Here is a 7,121-nt window from a genome sequence, read left to right on the forward strand (position 1 = left end):
TTTCTCAAAACTTTCTAAGATTCACATTTTGGTCATTTTCCATTTCTGTACAACGATTCTGCGTCTCTGTGAGGTCGTTTTCTATCATATTTGCCACATTTTGGTCATTTTATGTCAAATTTTAGTCATTTTTTCATTTACCAAAGATTCTGTAGGGCAGTCTCATGCTGACGAAAGTGTTGGTTGGGGCCTAAATGGACCAGGTTGGTTCCGTTTTGTGTTTTGGATGCTCAGTTGGATTGTGATCTGAGGAGTTTGGAGACCCGACCAACAACTTGGGCTCTTGGTAGTGTTCCTCTGATGTCATTTTCTATCATATTTGGCACATTTTGCTCATTTTATGTCAAATTTTAGTCTTTTTGTGACCCACCAAGGATTCTGTAGGTCAATCTAACGCTGCTAGAACAGCTCAGGCCATCCTTCGAAGTCCTCTAGGGTGTTGGTTGGGGCCCTTCGTGGACCGGGTTTGCTGCATCATATCTTTGGATGCTCAGTTGGATTGTGATCTGAGGAGTTTGGAGAGCAGATCAACAACTTGGTCTCTTGGTAGTGCTCCTCTGAGGTCATTATCTAGCATATTTGGCACATTTTGTCCCATTTTGGTCATTTTATGTCAAATTTTAGTCATTTTGTTGCCTATTGGAGATTCTGTAGGTCAATCTCATGCTGCTGAAACAGCTCAGGCCATCCTTTAAGGTCCTCTAGGGTGTTGGTTGGGGCCTCAGTGGACCTGGTTGTTCCATTTCGTCTTTTGGATGCTCAGCTGGATTGTGATCTGAGGAGTTTGCAGACGAGATCAACAACTTGGTCTCTTGGTAGCATTCCCATTCTGCCAAAACAGCCCGAGCCATCCTTTGAGGTCTTGTAGGTTGGTGGCTGGATGGACCAGGTTTGTTCTATTTCATCTTTTGGATGCTCAGTTGAATTGTGATCAGGGAAGACTGGAGACCATGTTAACGTGTTGGGCTCTTGGTCATGTTCCTCTACTGCAGGAGTGGGCAATCCTGGTCCTCAAGGGCCACAATCCTGTTTTAGATGTTTCCCTCTTCTGAGACACCTGATTCAAATGATCAGTTATCAGGCTTCTGCAGAGCTTGATGATGAACTGATCGTTTGAATCAGGTGTGTTGGAAGAGGGAAGCATCTAAAACATGCAGGACTGTGGCCCTCCAGGACCAGGATTGCCCGCCCCTGCTTTACTGTCGCCTTCATCTGCAGCAGTGTGTAGGTGNGTGAATGTGAGTGTGCTTGGTTGTCTGTCTCTAAGTGTAGCCCTGTGATAGACTGGTTACCTGTCCAGGTGAACCTGCCTTCACTCTGAGTCAGCTGGGATAGACTCCAGCCCCCCATGACCCTAATGAGGATTGAGTGGAGTATAGATAATGGATGGATGGACTTATACAGCTTTAACAATCCTGTAAAAATACTGAACTAATATCTCCAATTTGCCTATTCAGTGCATTCAACATCAAAAACAAACAGAATCAAAGACACGACAACAGTTACATAAACAGATAAAAATGCGATTTGAAAAATGATGTAAATAAACAGAACTACACCCGTGAACACTATCTGACCATACATACAGTCACACACTACACTGATATTCCCTATAGAAGATACTCTTTATTAGGATGTGGGATTACCATGCAGGCCTGAGTCTGGATATTATACCTGCAATCATAATTGTGATTTAATAAAAAGGCTCGTTAAGGCTCGTTCATTTACTGGAGCTGGACATCAAGCAGGTCACTGAGGCTTATTTTAAGAACACATCACTGTTTTGATGGTATTAACTTTAGCTTGGCAGCTAAGCACAGTGTAGTCAGTGCAAGTTAATTTCCTCGGCATCGACATATCTCTGATATAAGGAGCTGGACAGCAGACAGGGGAAGAAAGGCGAGCCTCCATCTGTCACTTTAAAAAGGTACTTTCATGAGCAAATTAGAGAAATAGCTTGGATAGTTTACCTCCCTCGCTACAGGTTTAAAGGAAGACGACTGTGTCATCATTCAAATCTGGTTCCGTACAACCTCAATGATAATCATTTCACACACAGACGCCTCAATTCAAATGGAGCAGGAAGATAATTTCAGGTCAAAGGGAGGGGATGTGTTCGTGGGAGGTGAACAGTCTGCAGCGCCTCAGAAGTTCATTTAAGTCCAGTTCAGATCAGTTCAGAGAGATGTGGGGGTGTTTGAGGAAGAGGAGGAGAGTGGGAGGGACGCTGCGAAGAGAACTTCTCTTAACCGGAGTCCAACAAAGACACAGACATCCATCAGCGAGGGAGCGAGCAGGCCGAGGAGGTAGAAAGTAGGAAGGAGCTATATCCAGCTTCTCCTGGGACTGGCTCAGCGTCAGCAGTTTCCTATTGACCAGGAAACTTTCACACATCCAGCCGGCTCTTGGATCCAAAGCTGCTCCGTTTACTTTTACACAAAAGCAGTTTTAAAGCAAAGACGACCAAAATCCGGTTTGGTCTCGCAGAGAGCTCATTCTCCGTCCTACACACTGAATTTGTTGGATTTTTTTTTTTTCAGTTCACAGGTGTGTTTGATTTATCACCTCACTTCCTTTTCCTGCCCAGGTAGGAAGAAAAAGGGCAATTCTGTGCATTTTTTGACCCTAAATCAATCAATCAATCAGACTTTATTTCACTTTTAATACAAAAGGAAATGCAACACAAAGTGACAACAAATAAAAGCACAATAAACAACCCCCACAGTCAAGTTATCAATAAAGGACTCTGAGACATTGGAATTAAAGAACTGAGGAAATGATTTGCAATTAAATAAAATAAGATCAAATAAGTGAGACAAATAAAAGAGGATATTTATTATAAAAATATATAGAAATAAAGTCAAAAATTAAGAAAAAAAACAACAATAGTATAAGAAATGATAAAAAGGAAGCAATAATTAGCAGAATAAAAAGACTAAAATATGTAAATAGGTGCATAAATAGAAGAAGAAGAAGAAGAAGAAGAACAGCCACTTTATTGTCAGACAGAATATAGACGAGTTGGTGCACATTTTAGCTGAAACTTCTCTGCAAAAACTCGCCATTGGACTGTTAGTAATGAAACAAAAAATATTAGGAATAAAATCAATGACAATATGTACATGGAAAAAAATAAAAAATAGACTATAAGTATATAGAAATATATGCATAATACACACCTGCATACATACACATCCGTACACATTTATTTTCACAGTAAATAAAGTAAATAAGTTCAAAACAGTAGTAAATAAAAAAAATCAAATCAATCAAAAGCTTGACTGAAAAGGTCGGTCTTGAGTTTGCTTTTAAAAACATCTACACAACATTCTTGCTGCTTCCTGCTCCAGTCGCCTCTCCTGAACTATTTTGTCATGTTTCATCTCAGTCTGAGGTGTACCACAAATCCAAATCTACTTCAGCATCACAGGCGACGCCATGAATTTATCAGTTTATCAGGGTCACAGGTTCTAACTTGGACTCAGATAAAGGATCAACGAGTCAAGCAGACTGGACTAAAATATTCAACTAAACAGCCCCTCTGCAGAGAGGAGGGACGGCAGGTTAACGAGGTGGCTTCACTTTGCTAACGAGAGGAACTGTGTCCCCTCTTTTTTTATTCCCCCTCGAACCACCTACTGTGCATGAGTGGAAACGTGGAGAGAAAACAGTCTAGCGTTCTGGCTTCATTTAAAAATAAATACAGAAAATGTGACGTTAACGGTTCCAAGGTGACAGATGCTGGTGTCTCTTTAAAGTCAATACGGTTTTTCCACCAGACGTAACAGGTTGCTTCACTTATACAATCGATGTGGAGGTTTTGTTTTTTTTATTTGAGGAACATGAGGTGTTTTTTTATCTGAAAAATTGACTAAAAGCATGAACGGAGTCATGTCTGAAAGTGATTAGATGCTGGTCAATCGTGCAGATGCGTTCGCTGCCTAATCGCTGCTCTTGTAAAGCCAAAGTTCACTACAGAAAATCCATATGGCTTTGCTGCCGACGGGCTGCCAGTTAATCACTGGTCTAAGGTCACCATGTTCAGCTGCTTCTATAATGTGCTCTGCGTTATTGTGCAAATGCATATTCATCCCGCTGGTGAAGGGTAAAGAGGAAAAAATATTACATTTAGGTTATTTAAGCAGCTAAAGTAAAACATATTGGAATCACTTTGTGACAACTTACTTCTAAAATTTCTCAAAACTTTATAAGATTCACATTTTGATCATTTTCCATTTCTGTACAACGATTCTGCGTCTCTGTGAGGTCGTTTTCTATCATATTTGCCTCTTTTGGGTCATTTTATGTCAAATTTTAGTCATGTTGTCATTTACCAAAGATTCTGTAGGTCAGTCTCATGCTGACAAAAGTGTTGGTTGTGGCCTAAATGGACCAGGTTGGTTCCATTTTGTGTTTTAGATGCTCTTTTGGATTGTGATCTGAGGAGTTTGGAGACCAGATCAACAACTTGGGCTCTTATAGTGTTCCTCTGAGGTCATTATCTATTATATTTGGCCCATTTTGTCTCATTTTATGTCAAATTTTAGTCATTTTGTCATTTACCAAAGATTCTGTCGGGCAGTCTTGTGCTGATAAAAGTGTTGGCTGTGGCCTAAATGGACCAGGTTGGTTCTATTTTGTCTTTTAGATGCTCAGCTGGATTGTGATCTGAGGAGTTTGAGGACCAGATCAACAACTTGGTCTCTTGGTAGTGTTCCTCTGAGGTCATTTTCTATCATATTTGGCACATTTTGTCTCATTTTATGTCAAATTTGAGTCTTTTTGTGACCCACCAAGGATTCTGTAGGTCAATCTAACGCTGCTAGAACAGCTCAGGCCATCCTTCGAGGCCCTATGGGATGTTGGTTGGGGCCCTTCGTGGACCGGGTTTGCTGCATTATATCTTTTGGATGCTCAGTTGGATTGTGATATGAGGAGTTTGGAGACCAGATCAACAACTTGGGCTCTTATAGTGTTCCTCTGAGGTCATCATCTAGCATATTTGGCACATTTTGTCCCATTTCATGTCAAATTTTGTTGTCATTGTGTTACTTATTGGACATTCTGTAGGTCAATCTCATGCTGCCAAAACAGCTCAGGCCATCCTTTGAGGTCCTCCAGGGTGTTGGTTGGGGCCTCAATGGACCTGGTTGATCCATTTTGTCTTTTGGATGCTCAGTTGGATTGTGATCTGAGGAGCAGACGAGATCAACAACTGGGTCTCTTGGTAGCATTCCTATGAGGTCCTTTTCTATCATATTTGACACTTTAGTCTGATTTCATGTCAAATCTTAGCCATTTTGCCACCTATTGAAGCTTCTTTAGGTCAATTCAATGCTGCCAAAACAGCCCGAGCCGTCCTTTGAGGTCCTGGATGGACCAGGTTTGCTCTATTTCATCTTTTGGACGCTCAGTTGGATTGTGATCAGGGAAGACTGGAGACCATGTTCACGTGTTGGGCTCTTGGTCATGTTCCTTTACTGCAGGAGTGTCCAATCCTGGTCCTCGAGGGCCACAATCCTGCATGTTTTAGATGTTTCCCTCTTCCAAGACACCTGAATCAAATGATCAGTTATCAGGCTTCTGCAGAGCTGGATGATGAGCTGATCATTTGAATCAGGTGTGTTGGAAGAGGGAAACATCTAAAACATGCAGGACTGTGGCCCTCCAGGACCAGGATTGCCCCGCCCCTGCTTTACTGTCGCCTTCATCTGCAGCAGTGTGTAGGTGGCTGGTGCAGGTTAAAACTCCTCATGCATGCCAGGATGTAGGTGCCGACACATACGCCTCAATATTTAGAACACGTGCACTATAACGTTCACTTTTTGTGCCCAAATTAAGTGTTTTTCTTTACATAATTAAAGATATTTCCACCAGACGCTCTTCACGTGTCCGCCTACCTTACAAACAAGATCTACGCCCATGTGCCAGGATCTAAGGTTTCCCGGCAGAACATTGTACTGTAACGAGATAATCAATATTATCCCCTTCACCTGTCACTGGCTTTTATGTCGCTCCGTCTATGGTAAATCAGTGTGCTGAGGAACATACAGTGCCATGAAACGGCTCCGTGCTCTTTCATCGTACACTGGCTCCCATCTTTCCATAATTCCTGTCACTCTCGTGTTAGAACTGTCAGTCAGAGGCAAAATGCCAGAAATAAAAAAAAAAGTGCAGAATGTCAGAAGGGAGCCGTCAAAGAATGTCAAAAAGCAAAAGCGTCGTATTTTGACCCCCAGTAAGATTCGAGTGTTTTCTGTTTGGATGCGCGACTGTGTGCTGAGTGGCTGATACACATAAGCTTACAGCAGTCGTGTCTGAACGTCAATAATATTAATTTATCTCACCATTTGGCCTGTCACAAGGCTTTTACTGAAGCTAAAAATCATAAACACATTTACACTTTAATCAATATCATAAAAAATATGGTGCGGCAATGAGTGTTCCTTTTCTCCTGAGACATGGGTGCCAAACACGTTAATACAACTTGAACATAATTTATGGGCTGAGAGGCGCCACTACAGCACTTGAACTGTTATACATCCCTCAATTGATTGAATAGGCTCGGAAGAAAAAGAACATTTCCTGCAATGCTTATAATGAGATGCCCTGCGCGGCGAATGATAATGTGTCCCAAAAAGGATGGCTAATGGCTGAAGTGATGAAGGAGAAGAGGATCAAAAACTGCGATGGCCCGGCCTACGTACCGCGTATGCTGCTTAAGGAAGAGACATAAATTTAAAGTGAGCTTTCTGAGGGAAGTTCAAGCCAAAATACAAACAGCGTGCAAAAATATGACTCAGGTGTTGTTTCTTGAAAGACCAATAAAAGGTAAAGTCAGGACAAAAGTTTACACACACGAGTAAAGACCGTAATGTCTGGACTGTAAGCCGCTACTTTTCTCACACGCTTTGAACGCTGCGGCTTCAACAATGAATGATGGATTTTTATGACTTGTACGAATTTGCCTCGAGGCGTAACTGACATTGAGAGAGACTGAGGAAGTGTGTGACGAAGGAATTCTGAGGCTGGTCAACGCTGACACTGAAGAAGACGACTTTAGTGGTTTTAGTGCAGGAGGAAGATGAAGATAGCGATCAGTGACTTTTCCTGGTAGGCTG

This window comes from Stegastes partitus, unplaced genomic scaffold (genome assembly GCF_000690725.1).
Source record: "Stegastes partitus isolate 25-593 unplaced genomic scaffold, Stegastes_partitus-1.0.2 Scaffold1057, whole genome shotgun sequence".
NCBI classification, from domain to species: domain Eukaryota; kingdom Metazoa; phylum Chordata; class Actinopteri; family Pomacentridae; genus Stegastes; species Stegastes partitus.